The sequence below is a fragment of the Mustela nivalis genome, assembly GCF_964662115.1.
Source record: "Mustela nivalis genome assembly, chromosome: 8".
NCBI lineage: Eukaryota > Metazoa > Chordata > Mammalia > Carnivora > Mustelidae > Mustela > Mustela nivalis.
This window is the reverse complement of record NC_139027.1, coordinates 109,822,810-109,842,721: the sequence shown is the minus strand read 5'-3', so window position 1 is coordinate 109,842,721 and position 19,912 is coordinate 109,822,810. Positions and strand designations below refer to the sequence as shown.

At 42.0% G+C, this 19,912-nt stretch overlaps 1 long non-coding RNA gene across 1 annotated transcript in view; it reads right to left on the bottom strand.

Annotated features, from left to right (window-relative positions):
- Positions 1-729: 729 nt before the first annotated feature.
- The window catches only part of LOC309871430, a 36,938-nt gene continuing 17,755 nt past the window's right edge, over positions 730-19,912 (bottom strand). Inside the window, exon 3 of the long non-coding RNA XR_014315272.1 lies at positions 730-964. This is a non-coding gene — a long non-coding RNA (uncharacterized lncRNA). The remainder of the gene's footprint in view (positions 965-19,912) is intronic.

Below are 19,912 nucleotides of genomic sequence, written 5' to 3'. Positions count from 1 at the left end.
GAGGAGAAAACAATCTTTATTTTTACCTAAATGTTGGTTGTGTCAGGTTTCCCCATCTCTATTTTCTGATCGCCAGCATTAGAATAGTTGGCAAAGCTTAAAAGAAGAGAGACATAGAGTGATATCGGGGGAGTTCAAGCAAAATCCTCACTTAAAAAATATAAGTCTTTCATTCATTCATTCATTCATTCATTCATTGCTTTCAGTAAATATTAAGGATCCCCTACTTTCCCGTGAGCATCCTAGGCACCTGGTGTGGAACCTGAACAAAGCTCATTCACTCCTCCCGGGGTCCCTGCTGCCATGGTCGGGGGAGATAATAAGTAAATAAATACTAAATAAATAAATAAAAATTGTAATGAATTTTACTAGGTGAAGCTTTAGGTTGGGAGGCAGGGCTTCTCTGAGAAAGTATCTAATTCGCTACCTAAAGAATGAGGAGAAGCTACCAAATTGGGAGGCGAGAAGGAGGCAATCTGTACACAAAGGCAATCTGTACACAAAGTAACCACCTCCAAGGCTCGAAGTGAGAGGGAGTTGGGCAGAGAAGAAGCATGCTGCAAGGAAGACCAGACTGGCGGGAACAAAGACCGCGGTGGTGAGGGAGCTGCGGACTAGGTGGAGAGGGAGGCTAGACCCAGATGCTGAGAACTTGCAGGGAAGGGTGAGGTGTGTAAGACTTTCTAAGTTCAATATAATGGCATTTAAAGGATGCAAGCTGACAGATGACATGATCCAATTCTCTTTATTAAAAGGGCATTGTGGGGGGAAAAAATAGATGATTGTAGCTGCTTTATAGCAAAGGCTGAAATGAAGCAAAGTTAGAAGTGATCAGTTGGGGTCTTTTAATATTCTTGGTGAGAAATGATTATAGCATGGCTTGGAGTATCGGCAGTTGTGCTTGCCAGTCTCCAAATCAGCCCCCTCGATCCTCCTCCTGGGTTTCACATGCTGGTGCGGTTCCCTAGAACAATCAACAGGGGTGATCTGGGTAAGCAATAAGGCCATACCAAAATGATGGTGTGTGACTACAGAAAGTCAGTCCAAAGAGACATTACAGCCTCCTGTTTGTTCTCTCAAAAATCACTCCCTTTGGAGGCATCCAGCCACCATGTCCTGAGAACACTCAAGCAGCCCTATGGTTAATTCCATGTGGTGGGAGGAATGGAAGCCTCCTACCAATTGCTAACACAAACCTCCCCAACCGTGTAGGTGTGCTACTATTGGAAGCAGATCTTCCAGGGCTGGTCAAGCATTCAGAAGACTGCAGCCCTGGCCATCATCTCATGTTGGAATCACGAGAGTCCCCCCTAGCCGGAATCATCCAGCTAAGCCACTCCCATATCCTTGATCTCCAAAAACTGTATGCTATAGAAAACATTCATTGTTTTAAGACACTAAGTTTTAGTGCAACGTATGATGCAGTAAGAAATGCCTAATGCAGTTATGCAGGCAGAGAGAAGATACCTGGCTTTGAAGTGGGTTTGGAGGTAAGCAAGATGGGATGTGACCAAGGGTTGGGTCTGTGGGTGAGGTTTGAAGAGGGACAGCATTGAGATCACCTTCCAGATTTCTGGCTTGTGTAACCGGAGAGATTGCATTGCACAGTGAGAGCAAAGAAGACATCAAAAGAACACACATCTGAGGTCAAGGGTCTGGTTTGGGATATGCTATGTTTAGTTAAAGATGTCTATAAAACATCCCAGGGGATAAACAAACTCCAAAAAGAAATCTGGGTTACTGAGTCACCAAGGCGCCCATGTTCATTCACTCCTTAAACATTTATTAAATACCTGTTTTGTAAACCGTAAGAGACTCTTAATCTCAGGAAACAAACTGAGGGTTACTGGGGGTTGGGGTAGGGATGGGGTGGCTGGGTGATGGACATTGGGGAGGGTATGTGCTATGATGAGTGCTACGAATCATGTAAGACTGATGAATCACAGAGCTGTACCCCTGAAACAAATAATACATTATATGTTAATTAAAAGAATACCTGCTTTGCAGCTGGCATTTGGGCTAGGTGTTAGGGATATAAGGAACAAGATAGCAGTCAAGGTAATTACAGATTTGAAAAAAATAAATAAATGCACTTCAGTGTTTATATATTAAAAAAAAAAAGAAGTCTGGGTTACTGACATAAATTTGGGAGCTTTTGGCTTTATGATGGTGATTAGAGGCATAGGAATAAATTACAACAACTAGACCCAGGGGATGATTTTTGCCTTAAGAGTTGAAGTCAGAAGATTTCCATAATGTAGAAATCTAGAAGAGATGAGAATGAAAGAGAAAAACAGAGGAATTGGAAGAAAAGAGGAAAACAAGAGAGTGTGGAGTCATGGAAGCCAAGCTCACTGCTTCCCAAGAACAGGGAGGAGCCAATATCAAAAACTGCTGTGAAGTTTAGTACAATATTGACTAAAAGGAGCTTGCCATTCCTGACCTTGGGTGTATTTTGGAATCAACTAGAGAACATAAAAAGCAGCAAAAAAAAAAAAAAACCCCACAGGTACCTGTCCTCTACTCATAAAGGCTGCCTTAATTGAGCCTAGGTAGGGACAAGGTATCCGGATTTTAAAAATATATATATATTTATATTTTATTTATTTATTTGACAGAGATCACAAGTAGGCAAAGAGGCAGGCAGGGTTGGGGGGAAGCAGGCTCCTCACTGAGCAGGGAGCCTGATGTGGGGCTCAATCCCTGGACCCTGGGATCATGACCTGAGCTGAAGGCACCCCTGGTATCTGGATTTTTAAAAGCTTTGCAAGGACCGCCTTAAGTACAAAGTTGAGAATAGATCTAACAGATTTGGTGATAAGGCTGGACTTGTGGGTCTTGGCAAAATTGTTGGCCAGACACCAGATCGACAGGTGCAGGAATCAAATCTATTACAGTTTATCTTTCTTTGCTCTGGACCATTTCACTTCTTGTAAGTAGGAGTTATAACTGAGCCACCCAGGCACCACTGTCATTTCCCTTTTAACATCTGACATCTTGTGACCTTCAGCCCCTGCTCCTAGGTACTAATGAACCTCTGCTGCCCTAGATAGAGCAGCACCAAGCAAACAACACATTTTCCTTGCTTCTACAGAATCCCTGGCAAGTGGTTTCCACCCAGGCTGCACCCTAATACCCCAGGGTGTTTTCCAAAAAATCCCCTGGCCCTTCCCCCACCCTCGGGATCCATGGTCCACATCTAGTAAGCTGAGCTTTGTGGTAGTAACCCTGTCTTGGGATACTTATTAACTCTTTCTTAGGTCGGTCATTCTTATCATAGGCTACTATTAAAACCATGGGAGGAGCTTTGTAAAACATTCATGGCCCTATCCAGGGGCAGTCAAGTCAGATCCCGAGGGTGGGGGAAGGGCCAGGGGATTTTTTGGAAAACACCCTGGGGTATTAGGGTGCAGCCTGGGTGGAAACCACTTGCCAGGGATTCTGTAGAAGCAAGGAAAATGTGTTGTTTGCTTGGTGCTGCTCTATCTAGGGCAGCAGAGGTTCATTAGTACCTAGGAGCAGGGGCTGAAGGTCACAAGATGTCAGATGTTAAAAGGGAAATGACAGTGGTGCCTGGGTGGCTCAGTTATAACTCCTACTTACAAGAAGTGAAATACTACAGAGGAGAGGGGCTGAAATTGGAGGGTGAGTAGGACACGTGCCCCCTAGGAGGACAGACGTGTTTTTCAGACAGTGCATTGTATAGCTCCGGGAGGGTCCAGGACCGTGGAATATTTTGTGGACAATGTCCCTGGAGTTACAGTGTACAACAGGCCTGTCTCTAAGTCACCTTAATGAGAAATGCACACTTCTGAAGCAGGTTGGAAGGACAGTGTTGACTCTCCTGAGGGTTATTTGACTTTATCTTGCTAACAACATCATCCAAGTCATTGCAAGTCACATTGGTCCTATTAGTCACGAAATTATCCAAAAACTCCACAGGCCATAACATTTTTTTTTAATAAAGATTTTTATTTATTTATTTGACAGAGAGAGATCACAAGTAGGCAGAGAGGCAGGCAAAGAGAGAGGAAGGGAAGCAGGCTCCCTGCTGAGCAGAGAGCCCAATGCGGGGCTCGATCCCAGGACCCTGGGATCATGACCTGAGACGAAGGCAGAGGCTTAACCCACTGAGCCACCCAGGTGCCCCCAGGCCAGAACATTTTATAAGGAACTCAGCTCTGGTCACAAGGTCACTACTTTTGGTCTCCAGCTTTTGAGGTGTGCAGTTGGAAGTACAGCTAAGGGATTTCAGAGTTTACAACACTGAGACCAAGATATACCTGCGCATCTCTGTTCAGTTTCTAATATTCACGTCTTTCTAGATGTCACAGAATTGGTAGCCTCAGAATTTTCTACAGATTCAGTCTTAAGTCTTTATTTTTTTTTTAAGATTTTATTTATTTATTTGACAGGCAGAGATCACAAGTAGGGGGAGAGGCAGGCAGAGAGAGAGAGAGGAGGAAGCAGGCTCCCTGCCAAGCAGAGAGCCCCATGTGGGGCCTGATCCCAGGACCCTGAGATCATGACCTGATCCGAAGGCAGAGGCTTTAACCCACTGAGCCACCCAGGTGCCCCAGGCTCAAGTCTTTAAAAGCATCTTCACTCTCTCACTTACCAGCTATGTGACTTGGCAAACTGACCTCTCTCAGATTGTTTCCTCATGTGTAAGATAGGGACCCTTGCTCACTGTAGCAGTGGTTAGGTACTGTTTGCCAAGTATTTCCTGTCTGTCCCCACACGCTATAGGACTGCACTTCCTGCCCTGCCCCCTTCTGTGGGGTGGTTCCAGGCAACTAGTTGTGAACAATGAGTTGTGAGCAGAAGAGATGTTTGTCATTTCCACGCTGGAGCTTTGAATGGAAGGTTTGACAGTCACTTCCCTCTGCTGCTGGCTCTTCTGTCAGCCCAGGAGATACGGAGCTAGGTCCAGAGCTGCCTGTCAAGGGACATGACAGGGAGAGGTTCTGTCATGGTAGGTCATAAGCAGCTTGGATTACAGGTTGTCAACTACTCTAATAGACTTTCTTTCTAGATTTGTGTTGAGGACAGAGTGGGACAATAAATACTAGGCAATTTCTCTATTTATTATCTATGACACTATACAGTGCAGTGCTAAGTACATGTATGTTTCCATCATTCAGTCATTGCTGGCCTTCTGCATCTAAGTATTAGCATTTGTGTAGCTTTCAGGTTAGGAGTTTGAGGCCTAGGATTGGAGGACACTTTAGAAATCGCTATGCTGACATTTAATTATTCATGAAAATTATTGATCAAGTTTGTAGATCATATTTTCAGTTTGTGGTAATTGATAATATACAAGAACCTTAAGAACAACTCATAATGGCTAAAAACCAATACCTAATCTCCTTTTCAACAAATAACAGCAAGCAATTGATTTTTACTCAGCTCTCACCAAAGGCAATTGAGAAAAGTCTTAACTGTTTGATAAATATTGAAGGAGTGTTTAGTTTTAACTCATAATAAATGCAAAGCGTATGGGTTTAAAGAAGAAAATAAAAAGAAATTCTAAAATAATATTGATTCCTACCTTTCTCTTTGCCTTTTTTCAAATATTTACGCTCTACTTACAAATATGCATCTGTATAAATTATGACTAAAGCTGTTTTTACTGCCTCACAGTAAATCTTTTACTGAATATATGGAGCCTTAATCTCCGGTGTATTATGTACCAAAGGACAATAGATTTGGCAACAGAAATATTTACATTCCATTAAAAACCAACTCTATAATTCACAACTGGACTTAGGTTCTCTTCCTAGCCCAATGATACACTTAATGTGCAAAAGGTCTGAAACAATTTTTTAGTTTTATAATTTGCAGGGTCATATACTTTCCATTTTAAGTGATAGATTCTTATATTTATGTTGTTTTCCATGGGCTCAGAATAGGAGCTAAATGTCTTGACAATAAGTATGATTTGAGTAAATTCAGTAATCTCTTGTTAGGAGGTGGTTTGATTATTTGACTATTCCAATGATTAGTCATGTTATTTAATTTTTAAATACTTAAATACCATTTTTCTTGTAAAAGGAACACATAATCATCGAGGAAAACAATGGCAAATCTGAAGGAATAAGAAACAATGTCACCTATTATTCCAGCTCTAGAGAAAACTAGGGCTCACCCCTTGAGGACTTTTGCTCCGCACACATTTGCCATAGAGGTAAATGCAAATACAAAATAATATATAATGTTTCTTAACATTTGTTCCTGATTACAAATGTAATCCATATGGCTCCTTGTAGAGAATTTTGAGAATATGAAAACTAAGACAAAAACATAATCCAGGGGGAAGCCACCATAGATCACTACTACTAATATTTTAGGGCTTCCATTAAAAGCCATCATTACTTAGCTACTTCAGAGTTCTCTCAAAAGGTGTATTAGGAGAACAGTCGTCAGCAGCAGGATTAGATTTTTCAGAGTGCTGAATATTTATTCACTTCTGAGTAGGAGCACCTGCATTCATCACACGTTTGGGATACGGGGCAGCTACACTACATTACATCCCCCGGTTAGAGATAAAGATCCAGCCTGTTCTCACAAAAAGCTTCAGGTTTGGGGAGGATGTAGAGTAGAAAATAATTACAGTACAGAGTGATTAGTGCTAGCAATTGAGATAAGCTTAAGATGCAAGGGAGCACAAAGCTATCCTGCTGGGGAAGAACGTATAAGGCAAAACCAGCTTTCTGGAAGCTCTGCAGTAGGGCTTTGTTCTCAGGGGTGGGTGTAGCCAAAGACTGCGAGGCTGGGAGGATGGGAACCAGCAGGGAGCCCAGGCTACCCAAGAACAAAGGTAATCCCGCACACCGTTGGAAGACGGAAAGATCAAGACGAGAGGTGCGGTGGGAGACGTTAGCATAGGCTTTGCATTTTCCTTGTGAGGAGTCTGAGTTTTATGCAGATGGCAATGAGGCAATTAAGCAACAGTGACCTAATCAGGTGTACACGAAAGAGAGAGCACTCCAGTGGGAAGGGATGAGACACCCGGCAAGGTGGAGCCTGAGAGAGACCACAAAATATGGCATCATTCAGACTAGAACTGGAGAGAGCCCGTGTGAAGGCACATGTGACAATGACTACTGGGTACATCAAGGAGGCCTAGGAAGTCCCTCACTCCTTCACATGCCCCTCGGGGACCAACCTTTGATATTGACTATAACTGAAGTGAGAACACAGAGACCTGTGCTAGATCATGAATGGAGAGCAAATGACTCAGGCTGGTTACTTCAAAGACCGTTCTAGGGCAATGTGACCCCTGCAGAACTAGAAACGCACTCCTTCAGGCCATGATGATTTTATCTGAGGTACAGGTTGAAAGGGTTGACTCTATTCAACACAGTTATGGAATCATAATCATTCACAGTACACCCATGAGACAGTGACCCAAATAGGCACATACTTGCTGGATAAATAAACATGTTGCTTAGGGGATGAGGAATTTACAGATGTCAGGAGACATTAAGGTTCAATATAAATTTTTTTTTCCCCCACATGGGCTGGTTACATGGTTTATTTTGCAGAGTTCCCTTAATTAAGATGACCAACCCAGAAAGCTATCACATTTTTTAGCACAGCACTTACAACTGTCCATAATTAGGCCCCTGGATATTTTTTTCTTTAACAATTAGAACATTCTGAAAGTTGTTTGGAATGCATTGTGAGGGGATATTGAGTTTGCTATCACTGGAAGTATTCTTTATTTTTTTTATTTTTTTATTTTTTTAAGAGGGCTGAAAAACCACTGGAGGAGGAGAAGTTTTAGGTGAATTAAAATACTGGTTTAAAAAAAAATACCGGTTTACACTTTGAGGTGAGGATTTTTTTTCTGTTGTAGTTATGTAAAGATATGCTTATGTATTACTTTTTTCCCTTCCCGCTCTCCAGCATCACAAAGTCAGTGAAATTGGTATGAGATTTCAGATAGAAGATCAGAAACCCAGATACCTAGAATTCCTTTAAGACATATATTTGAAGTCTGCATACAGCTTAGCTAGTTGGATCTTCTTATAAAGCAATGACTTAAATGTTTTATTCATTCAGCCTTAACTGAGAGCTAACTTTGGGTTGCTAGCTATGGAAAAAATAGGTCACAGGAAAGGGCTATTGAAAATGGAATCAAATTACAGACAGAGTACAGGTGCCTATTCCCATTGTAAAGCTTTTTTAATGAAAGAAAATTTGATGAAAACAATCCATAATTATATGAAAAAACAAAGTTTTCCATCCGAGAAACAAACACTGTGAAGAGTCTCTGAGAGGCAGAAAAACATCACGTGCAGAGAACGTGACAAGACCAAATACAAATGGGATAGCATAATTCTTCCAAAAGTCAGAAACATCAGAGAAAGCCCAAGGAAAGGCGATACCATCTGTGGTAGAATAGGTTGGAAGGGGACATGCCATTATTTAATAACACGTGATGATGTTTCTACTGGAAGACTTCAGGAAATCTTTTAAGAAATGAGGTCTGAGCTGGCTTCATAATTCTTTAAAGTTTGTAGTATTCCCTCTAACACCACTGACTGAACTTGTTTAGGATGAAGCCACAAGTCCCTTGGGAGGGTGTTACACTGGAAGGAAGTAATGTGTGACTCAGGCAATTTGACAGTGACTCCCCTTGCAAGAAAGAAATCTGTGATGCAAGGTCTTTGGGGAAGACATCCCTTCTCATACTCATTTAAATCCCTTTCACTGTGCCACCATTACTTACAGAATGTCCACAAGCTTCAGGATTACTTTCTGAAAGATATGGAATTACCTTTAGGCTGAGGGGCAAGACAAAGTGGGGAAGTTTGTAACCAGACAAATTGGAGCAATTCCAGTCCCAGGTATTGGAATTGTCACCCTCACCATGTTGAGAAGGGATTGAGCCTTTCTGTGTCTCCAATGAGATTTTTTTTTTCCTTAAGAAACTAGATTAAAGAAACCTAGGATGGAAAATGGGAACTGTCAAAGCAGTGATTGGTGAAAATGGAACTGGGAAATGTGACTAATGGGTGGGCACAGAGAAATGAGAAGCATGATGTTAAAATAGGATCAAATGAAAAATCTGAAATTTTATCCTACAGGAGTTGGCTGAAAACAAAATAATTTCATTCTGAGTGAGAACAGAGAGCTAAGAATCACTCTTGAAGTAATCTAGGATTTAAATCTCCATGTTCTAGACTCAGAATTTACATGGGCAAACGGATGCAGAAGACTTTAGGACCACGCTCCTTTCTTCATATGTCTGGCTTCTTCCCATCCTTCCAGTTCCAACATTAAGATTATATCCTTACACAAAGTTTTCTGTGATTACTAAGCAATGTGGGCTTATGTAGTTCTTTGGAATGCAACACATTCAAAATCAAGTGATTAGAAAACTATGGGCCCTAAATACTGTTTGTGAAAATATGCATCCGTGGCAGACCCGAGCCCTGCCCAGCTTCTGCTGGCCCTCCCTTCTGATTCTTCTCTTCACCGAACAGCCCTTTACAAAACACCTACAACTCTCCCTGAGAGCTTCCTCTCCCTGCAGGAGCCTGATCCAGTGTGCTAGGAAGGCTAGAAATATCTATGAGCTGATGTCTCCAGAAGCAGCCCTCAATACCTGGCCAGTGGGAAATGGTGGGTAAGTTCTGGTGGGGAAACACGAAGGCATGTTATGCAAAATCTCCAAAGGCTTGAACTCCTGCTCCCCATGACCACAGTAATTCTGCTCATTAACACACCTTTAACACCTTTAGTGGCTTTTCTCCCTTCCTTTTCTTACCTCCTCACTCAGCTTTGCCTCCAAATGGTTCCTGGGGATCACCCTCCATATAAACTACGTGCACTCAGATCCTTATCTCATAATTTATGTCTGGGGAGACCCAAGTGGAAGCAGCATTTTCCCATATGAGAAGATGAAGCAAATATGAAAGAAAGTAGATTGAGAAGAGTTTGAGCCAACAGTGGCTGATGATTAAGAATCAAGCATACCTGTGATTGAGAACTCTAGATGACCCCACCGGGGAGGCACTGCTCAGGGTTTTCCCAAGCCTTGTGGAAATCCTCCTACCCACCTGTGCACAGCTGTGAAACAGTGAAGCTTTCACTGGAATCTGGAATTACTGTTCTCAGTAAATTCCAATAATGTACTAGCTAAAATGTGTGAATACTAAAGTTTAGTAATAGTGAATTCTTCATATAGTAGTTTACTAGTACATAGCACTTGCTTGTATATTAAAAAAATGATATATGGTATATTATTTGCTCATAATAAAGAAAAGCCTCTCAACCTTTCATCAGTTTGACCCTTTAAGACTCCTGAAAGCCTCATGAATGCTGCTCTACACTTTTGACAATTCCTGCCCTAAGCAGAGGTCACATTGGGTGAGAACCTCACTACTACAACCAAATGTTCTCTGCTTTCTTGGCAGCCTAACCCTTGGACCAAAAATACTTTAAACAGTGTGTTCCTAGTCTTTGAAAGAGCAAATACGCCTTTAGGGAAAAGAGGAAAAGAAAAGCACACAGCAGTCTTATCGATGTTGGGTTTGATATTTACTCTCTTTGTTGGGTCAAGGCTGCCGAGTATAAACTGGGCTCCCTTCAAAAGCCATTCTTCAGGAGGTTCTGCTTTTTAGAGGGAAAAACCAAAAGCACCTGGGAGGAAATCAGCCACACTTATGCTGTTCAGTGGTTCTCTGTTTGGGGTGGGTGGGGGTAATACATGGCATATAAATGTTAAAACATTCACTGAAGAGAACTTCCTTTGGGTCTAGATTTCCTCTATCACCTGGAAGCCATTTTTCTAGTTGCCTATATGTGTTTTGCAAGTTCGTCTCCACCTACTAGGTTGTAAAGGAGTTGAGGGCAAGGGTTTTGCTTAAAACCTACCTCCACATTCCTTGGACAGTGCAGAGCAAAAACCCTGCTCCCTTGCCTGCGTTTAAGGGGGAAAGCAAACCTAAGACCAGACTTCCACTGCAGCGCCCCCTGCAGGCTCCACCGACTCAGTCTGAATTCACCCCCTGCTTGACTTCCTTCCCGCTCGCTTCCACTGTTTATACTGTCTCTCTTGGAGCCGTTCCTTAACAAACGATTTGCACATGATTCTCATATACAGGTTTTCTTCGGTGGATCATCAGCTATGAGGTCAACCCTGAGGACTAAAAATTGGAGTACTAGCAATATGCAAATTAATGGCTACCATTTTGTCCTAGATAAGTGACTTCCAAGGAGAAACCCCCTCAAAGTAGTATGAATGGGGAGTTTACAGAATTTACATGGTACATGGTATACAGAAGTATACCATGCCGTGGGGGAATTAGAAAGTTACCTGTAACTTGTTTGTACCACATAGTCTCCCTTCTCTGATTCTCTCAGTGCATGAGTTCATTTATTTTGCTGCATTTCCATATTTCCCGTGATGTTTTACTCTAATGTAGTTGCTTGCACATGGCTGTGGCCTACTAAGGAAACAAAGTGCTTGCCCTGGTTCTACAAAAAAACAGCTTATTCGAACTCTTAGTTCCCTCGGTCCAAATGCCAAATATCAAGGGGGAAAAAACAAAACCCAAATGCCAGAATCTGATTAGCCCATCTAGGGTCAGGAGTCTTCCCCATTCTAACCAGATGCAGCTGTGGAGCAGGGTCCTTTTCTGAGACACAGCCCCTTCTTCAACAGTACCATGGCATGGGTGGACTTTTTCACAAGGGATTATAGGCTTGAGGCAAGACATCTCTCTCTAGGAGAATAATAAGCCAAGACTGTTTTGTTCTGCCTTGAAACCTCTCAGGTTAGCCCTGCCCTGCCCAATTCATCATGAAGATTCTCACTCTTGAACCTGTCTCATCTACTCGAATCTCATTGGCTTATTCACGGTCTACCAACATGCTATGCTAACTTTGTCTTCATGCTGATGTTTTTTTCCCACTTTCTCCAGCTGTACGGGCTTTGTCTCTGTTTCTGCAAGCATCCTACTTCCTCCATGAAGCTTTTCCCACCCTTCCCTAATGCCTACAGCACCATTCGATTTTGTTTGTTTGCCCAGGTTACATGATAAAGTGAGGGCTGTCCTCCCTACTGAGGAAGCACCTCAAAATCAGGGAAAGACCATGCTTCCTACTTCTGCTGCTTCTTTCACAGCAGCCGGCATCCTTCTGAGCACTCAGTAAAACAGCTGCTTTTGCTTAATGGAGTAAATCCAGTTGGAGTCAGTTGGAGTAGATCAACCTTTTCTCCAACACTACTTCAATGCCTTACTCATAGGCTGAAACACAGAGTTGTTTGTATGATCATTTTGGACCTTACCACTACAGTGTGAGCCTGCTCTACTTCCAGTGGCCAACATCTGCATTTCTTTGACAGAAGGCTTTCTTCAAAATAGCAGAAAGCCACTCTGGCCTCAGCACAGTTGACCAGACAAACTAGAAAATTACTCAGCTCTCTTGCCCTCCACAGAACAACTTGGGGTCTTCTACGTGGCTCCCAGAGTTCCCCAGTGGGCCTGAACTCCAGCTGCCCAGAGAGGTAGCTTAACTTGATAAGCCACTTCTTATGGTTTCCTTCCCTTCCTGTCTCACTTCCCGCTTCCTCACTAGTGTTTCCTGGGGTCACCTCTCAAATAAACTGCTTACCTTTTCTTATCTCAGGGTCTACTTTTGAGGGAAACTAAGCTAATATTGAACAAATATGAAATGAATGAAAAGGCAATTTTTACCTTCTCCTTACAGACAGAGAAGCCAGACCAGGGACAGGATTGGACTTCTCAAGCCTGGGGATATAGAAGGCTCAGCTCCCACTCTGCCCCTCAAAAGTGGAAGCATCCAAAAGGGAAGCTGCATGAAAATCTCTTTAAAGCAAAAAGTGCTGCATCCTGGGCGCAGTTACGAAGTTCACAGCATCCAGCTAAGCCTGAGAAAGCAGGTGTTGACAATACAGCTGCCCATAATTTACTGGTCCAATTTGGGAGGGTTAACATATCTTGGCAGCCCAATTGCCATACCCATATTTGTCTTGGTTTTCATTAGTCCAAGAAAAAGAAAAGCAGCCAGAAAACAACAACAACAAACAAACAAACAAACAAACTATGATTAGACATTTTGCTAACCTTCACAAACAACATTTGACTTGAGCTATGAAATCAAAGAAATGTCCCCTTTCTTGCATCTTAAATTTTGGAACAATGTCTAGCTGCTGAAATCATTTTTTAGAAACGAAGCATACAAAAACCCTACAAAAGAATGACAGGAAAAAACAGTTAACCTCCAATGAACTAGAAGAGCAAGCAGCTTGGGGTGCCTGGGTGGCTCAGTGGGTTAAGCCTCTGCCTTCGGCTCAGGTCATGATCTCAGGGTCCTGGGATCGAGCCCCGCATTGGGCTCTCTGCTCATCAGTGAGCCTGCTTCCCCCTCTCTCTGCCTGCCTCTCTGTCTGCTTGTGATCTCTCTCTCTCTGTCAAATAAATAAATAAAATCTTAAAAAAAAAAAAAAAGGGATATATCCTATAAAAGAAAAAAAAAGAGCAAGCAGCTTGAGTATTTCTGATGGCTGATTACATAATTCAACTTCTTGAACATTCAGTGTGTTATTCCTTTGTTTGCTGGAGGAATACAATTGCTCAATGAAATGTGAAAAGACTTGACAAGGACTATTTTCATGATTATCTACCAAGTTCTTACTTTAACTTGTTTGCTTAATCCGATGTCTACTTCTGATCTCTTTGCAAGGTTCTGAATTTCATTACCTCTTTCCTTAAAGAGAAGTTAATCTGCTTGGGAAGGAATAGGTCAGTGAACATTAGCACTTTCTAATGATTAGTCCCCAGCCTTGGTTGCTAGACAACTAACCAGTTCAGCAAAATTCTACTTCCTAAGAAATTGGCCTATTTTCAGCACAACCTCTGCAACCAGTGCAAAAAGTAATATCTCATAGAACTGTGTTAGTTTGTCATTATAGCCAAAATGATTTGCGACAGCAAAGCAACAATTAGAGCAAATGATGCTTGTCTCTTCATTGGGGGAAATCTACAAGACAGCTCTGTCATAACTTTAATTTGAGATCTGCCTGACTGTTCTGATTAAAACCACTGTAATGAACTTGTAAAATTCTCATTGTCTTCTATTGTAAAAATGTAAATAGCAAGTTTACTGCTCAGCCATACATAATCAGATGAGGAATACCATTACCTCTGTAGACTTGAACTTCAATAAACATTTTGCCTTCTCAGAAAAATAGCATGCTAAATGGAGGAGGGGTCTACATCCAAGCTAGAGAGATGGAGAGAGCCTTTAGTTTAATAGATGAAGGGTAGCTTCCTACTGTAAATCATCATGGTAGCCAGAAAAATGGGACCTTCCCCCAAAATGTCCATATCGTATTCCCTGGAACCTGTGAATATGTTAATCTACATAGCAAAATGAGGCTTTGCAGATGTGATTAAGTTAAGGTCTTGAGATGTGCAGTTATCCTGAATTACCTGGGTAGGTCCAACCTGATTACAAGGATCCTTAAAATCATACAAACTTTCCCTGCTGCAGTCAGAGGGAAATGGGTCTACAAAAGAACGGTCAAAGATGCACAATCTCGCTAGCTTTGAAAATGGAGAAAGGGGCCCAAAAGAGTGTAGCTGATTTCTAAAAGCTGGAAGAGACAGAAAAAAACCAAACCAAAACAAAATTAAAAAAACCAGGTTCTCTCCTGCCTCAAAAACAGGATGGCTACACTGCTGACACCTTAATTTTAGCCCCATAAGACCTCGGTCGTCAGAGTTTGGACTTCTAGAATGGTAAGATAATAACTTTGTGTTGTTTTAAGCCACCAAATTCACAGTGATTTGTTGCAGCAGCAACAGAAAGCTAATAATTATGATATTTTAATAATTCCTGAAAAAAAACCCTATGTATGAAAAAAATATATTATGATACTAAAGTTTATTTCACAACCCCAAAAATGTTCAGAAGTGTGCTTTTTCTTTTTTCTTTTCTCCTTCACAGTTCGGCCTTTTGTTCTTTCTGTAAAAGGATAAAATATTCATGATTGTTGAACATCAGGTCCCCTTTAATCTTAACCCCCAGGGGCATGCCCTGATCTACTTCATCAACCATAATCCTATTTCAATGTGTATAAGTATCCATTTTAAAATATTAATTATAAGTCCATAATCAATTACAGCATTATTTTATGTGCACTTTCTGAAATTTTATGTGTGAAGTCATAGAATGAAGGGTTGTTTGAAAAGAGCTGGAAGACAAAAGACACAAAGCCACTATCAAAGGTGACGCATCTTCAGAAAGAAAGAGTGGGGAGATAAGCTTCCCTTTGCTGTCCTACCTCCTGTTTCCTATCCATGCCTCCCATAGGCTTAACTGAGCCAGAAGCCAGCTGGCTGCAAAGACTGAGAAACGCAACTTGCAAGATGAGGCTTCTGCAGTGCAAAGGAGAGCAGGGGAGGTGTGGAGAGTGGATCAGGGAGCAAGCAGGCGAACGTATGACACATGTTTTGCAGGGTGTATTTAGATTTATAATGAAGTCCTTAAAAAAAAAAAAAAGTTTTGTTTTTTAGGTTTGCAGGGTGAAGAACATAGCATTGCTTTGTTGCTTTTTCCAAACTTTGAATGCTTAAAAGGAAAACCCAAAGGGAGTCCCTACCATGCAGAAGGGGACCTACTGGGCCAGGAGCCCTCCAGTTGGCAGATACCTTGTAGCGTGAGCCCTCATTCACCATTCTGCTTCTATTGTATCTTCCAGGTTCTGAGTGGAAGGAAGCACTCTAGAACCACGATCTCTGGAAAGTGCAAGAAATGAAGCCAAGTGGAGTTTTCTCAGGATTGCCAGATGATTTCAATAAAAATATCAGATACATAGGAGTAAACAGTTAACAAAATGGCAACCAAAGCAATACAATAAGGAAAGATTTCTGGAAATAATCTACAACACCATCTAGTGTTAAGTGGGATATTACCCCATTTTTTTTTATTTTTTAGGAACTTGTGTTTTATACCCTCAACTATTAGACTATCCCATAGAGGACCAGCAGAAGGATTGCCCATTGATCAACTAATGACATGAAAAATATTCAATAAAAACTACTTAATTAGATTGTTCCAGGATTTTTAAAGAAGACTAATATAAGAGGGACTGCTGACACATTTCTTCAATGCGTTTTCCAGAGTAAAAGTGCAAATCCTGAACACTGTCAGAACAAACCACCATGACCATTGGTTTGGTGAACTTCCTACAGAGTACCAGTAGGGTCTTCAAATCACTGGTTAGATAGTAACTGTGGAGCAGCATGGTCCAGTAGAAATAGAATATGAGCCATGTTTGAAACAGTATAAGGAAGTAGGTAAAATTTTAAGGATCCTTGTAGGAGTGCCTGGGTGGCTGAGTAGGTTGAGCATCTGACTCTTGGTTTTGGCTCAGGTCATGATCTCAGGGTTGTGAGATTGAGTCCCGTCTCTGGCTGCACACTCAGCATGAAGTCAGCTTGAGGTTCTCTCTCCTTCTTCCCTTGCCCCTCCCCCCACTCTGTCTAATCTTTAAAACAAACACTTTTAACTCAATATATCAAAAATATTTCAGGGACACCTGGGTGGCTCAGGCGGTTAAGCCACTGCCTTTGCCAAGGTCATGATCCCAGGGTTCTGAGATCGAGTCCCACATTGGGCTCCTTGCTCAGCAGGGAGCCTGCTTCTCTTTCTGCCTCTGCCTGCCACTCTGTCTGCTTGTGCTCTCTCTCTGACAAATTAATAAAATCTTAAAAGAAATTCAACATGTGATCAATATAACAATTAATAAACTATTTTTGCTTCTTTTCAAATCTAATCTTTAAAATCTCATGTGTATTTTATGCTTATACCACGTGTTAATTCAGATACCAAATTTTTATCAGCAATACTGATCTGTATTTAGATTTACAAAATGTACAGTTGGTAAGAAAATTCATATACTTGAGTTGTTCCAAGCATGCATAAAAACATCTTCCAATTACTAAGTATAAATTTTAAATTTTAATTTTAATTAAAATTAAATAAAATTAAAAATTACATTTCCAACTCACAGTGGCGGCATTTGCTGTGCTCAGTGGGCAGCTGTGGTTCATAGCTACCACAGTGAACAGCAAAACACTAGATCAGAGACCATGACTATCAGAACATGTGAGTTTTTTCCACTTTGAAACTTGTGTGTGCTAATTCTCTATGTGACCTGTTTTCTCTTCATAATGATGAACCTGAAGCCTTTGAATGAAAAGAGCCTGTGTTCTTGTTATTGGTGTTAATAAGGAGGTGAAGGTTCAAGGAGCCAAGCTTCATGTAAGACTGGGTGGATGCCAGTAGAAGCTTCAGAGAAAGGAAATCAACCTTACTGTCCAAGATTTATTACAGAAAGGATGGAGGCCCCCAGGGCAGCAGAAGGGGCCTGGAAAGTGATCTGTACATGTTCAGACAGGGCTCTTTGGTACAAATGACAGAACTTTGATTCAAACTGGCTTTGACAGTGAAGGTTCTCTATTGTCTCAAATAACTAAAAAGCCTGGAGGCTCTGTAATGAGAAGCTAAAGCATTTTACATCCAGGGGCTCAGGGGGCACTGAGTAGCTCATTGGGTTGAGGGTCTGCCTTCAGCTCAGGTCATGATCCCAAGGTCCTGGAGTTGAGCCCCTAGTCAGGATCGCCGGTCACTGGGGAGTCTGCTGCTCCCCCCTGCTTGTGCTCTCTCACACATGCTCTCTCTGTCAAATAGATAAATAAAACCTTAAAAAAAAAAAAAAATCCAGGGACTCAAAGAACATCATTAGGAATTTCCTTTTCTTAGTCCCCCAGCATCTGTGCCCCCTGGGTTGCTTTTAATCTCAGATTTTTCTCCAACCATGGCAAGATGGCCACACAGCTAGCTATCCCAGCATGAAGTCCCACACTTAACATCCCTACCAGAAAGAGCATGCATCTTTCCCGAAAGTCTGAACAAAAGTCTTAGAGTGGAGGCTCATTTCTCCCCTGCTCCCCAGGCTTGACTTATTTCCTAGCCTTGGAGATGAAGGGTCAGACCTGCCTATTCAAACCACATGCCCTAGCTGAGGAACAGGGTTTCTCCCAAGGGAAAGTTAGGTTGCCGTTGTTAGGAGGAAAAAGAAAGGCTACCGAGCAGGAAAAATCTGTTGTACGTCAAATCAAGACTCTCAGCAATGAGGCTTTTTGGTTCTCCCAAACTGATTACGCTCATTCAGAATTCATGTGGTTTCACGGAAGATGGCGTTATCTGCCAAATGGCTCACCTCCTTTTGCTATTCGTCATGGGGAAATCCATACCTTTTTCAAGCCACCCAACCTTGTAGTTGCTTAAACTCCCTCTGCTTTTGGGTTTCCATCTGTGAAACAGGATCAAGAATAAGACCTACCTCATACATTTATAATAAAATTTAAATATTAATACTTGTGAAGCTCTACCAAGAGTCTGTCACATGACAAGTGCTAAAAAAATAAACCCCACAAAACACTAAGTACACAAAAACGTATGTTTTTCTTAGAAGATTCATTGATTTCTCACATGAGCTCATATATGCTTCTTCCATCAACGGGGCCTCCAGAAAGAGGAGAAACTGGAGATGTTTATTGAATGAGTGAATTCCATTTTCAAAGAATATGTATATGTTTTTTCAGAGACACAACCCTGTTTTGTTTTTTTTTTTAAACTTTATTTATTTATCTGACTGACAGGGATCACAAGTAGGCAGAGAGGCAGGCAGAGAGATAGGAAGAGGCAGGCTCCCCGCCAAGCAGAGAGCCCGATGCGGAGCTCGATCTCAGGACCCTGAGATCACAACCTGAGCCGAAGGCAGAGGCTTTAACCCACTGAGCCTCCCAGGCGCCCCCACAATCCTGTTCTTAAATCTGGTTTGCTTGTATTGCCCTTTCCCTCTGAGCACACATCAGAATTTAAATTAAACCCCAATGCAACCTTCCTGTGTCAAGTATGTCTCGATGATATGTAACAGCACCAACAGAAACCCAGGGATCATGATCATCATGGGGAATACCTCCACCTCTATTCTATTCTTATTGGCGAAATATTTGTTATCAGTTACAGTAACTACCGCAAGTGCAGTTTAACTGAGAAAAGACTCCTTGAGAAATGAAGGTAACAGCTCCAGATATCACTGCTGCAGAAAGTAAGACTCATTCAACCCAGAGGAACTGTCTGCCCCTGCTAATGCCAAACTGATAAATGCTGGAAGCCGAGTGTCAGAATCCTGTTAGCTAGATTGCACTTATTAATAAAAGGAAAGAGTCACCTGTGAAAGGTGATTCAGGGTTCAACATGCTCCGCCTTCCCTAAAGGACTAGTGTGCCCTATTCATCCCTTCCCTCACCCCTAGAATCAGGTTATGATTGGATATTGCCTTCAGTAGGTCCTCGCCCTTCACAGGCGCGTTTGCCACCAGCAGGGACACACATTAACATCCTAGCTCCGCCACAACTTGCCACACACAGATAACACAGGTCACCCAGCTGGGGTACGGGAAATTTCCCCCATTCCTTATCCCTTTCCATACCCACACCCTTACCCAAGTAACTCTACAGTTCCTTCCGCAAAAAGTCTTGTTTGGCCCCATGCGGCTTCTTTGGCCATAAGGAATATAGACAAAAGTGGAGCTGTGCCAGTTCCGAACACCTGAGGTGAGAGCACATCTTTATTAAGGGACCCGGATTCCTCCACCAAACAAACAAACAAACAAACAAAGCGAGGCCGGATCCAAAAACAAAAAGCACAAGCAAGCCTGTATTACGGCCACAGCTCAAACTAAAAGGTTTCCCACCCAGCAGAAAGCAATCACACCGACCTCCCCAAACACCCGGAAGACCCTGCCTATATAGAGAAAGCGCCTGCACAGGTTCCCACTCCCGCCAAGTATGCTAAT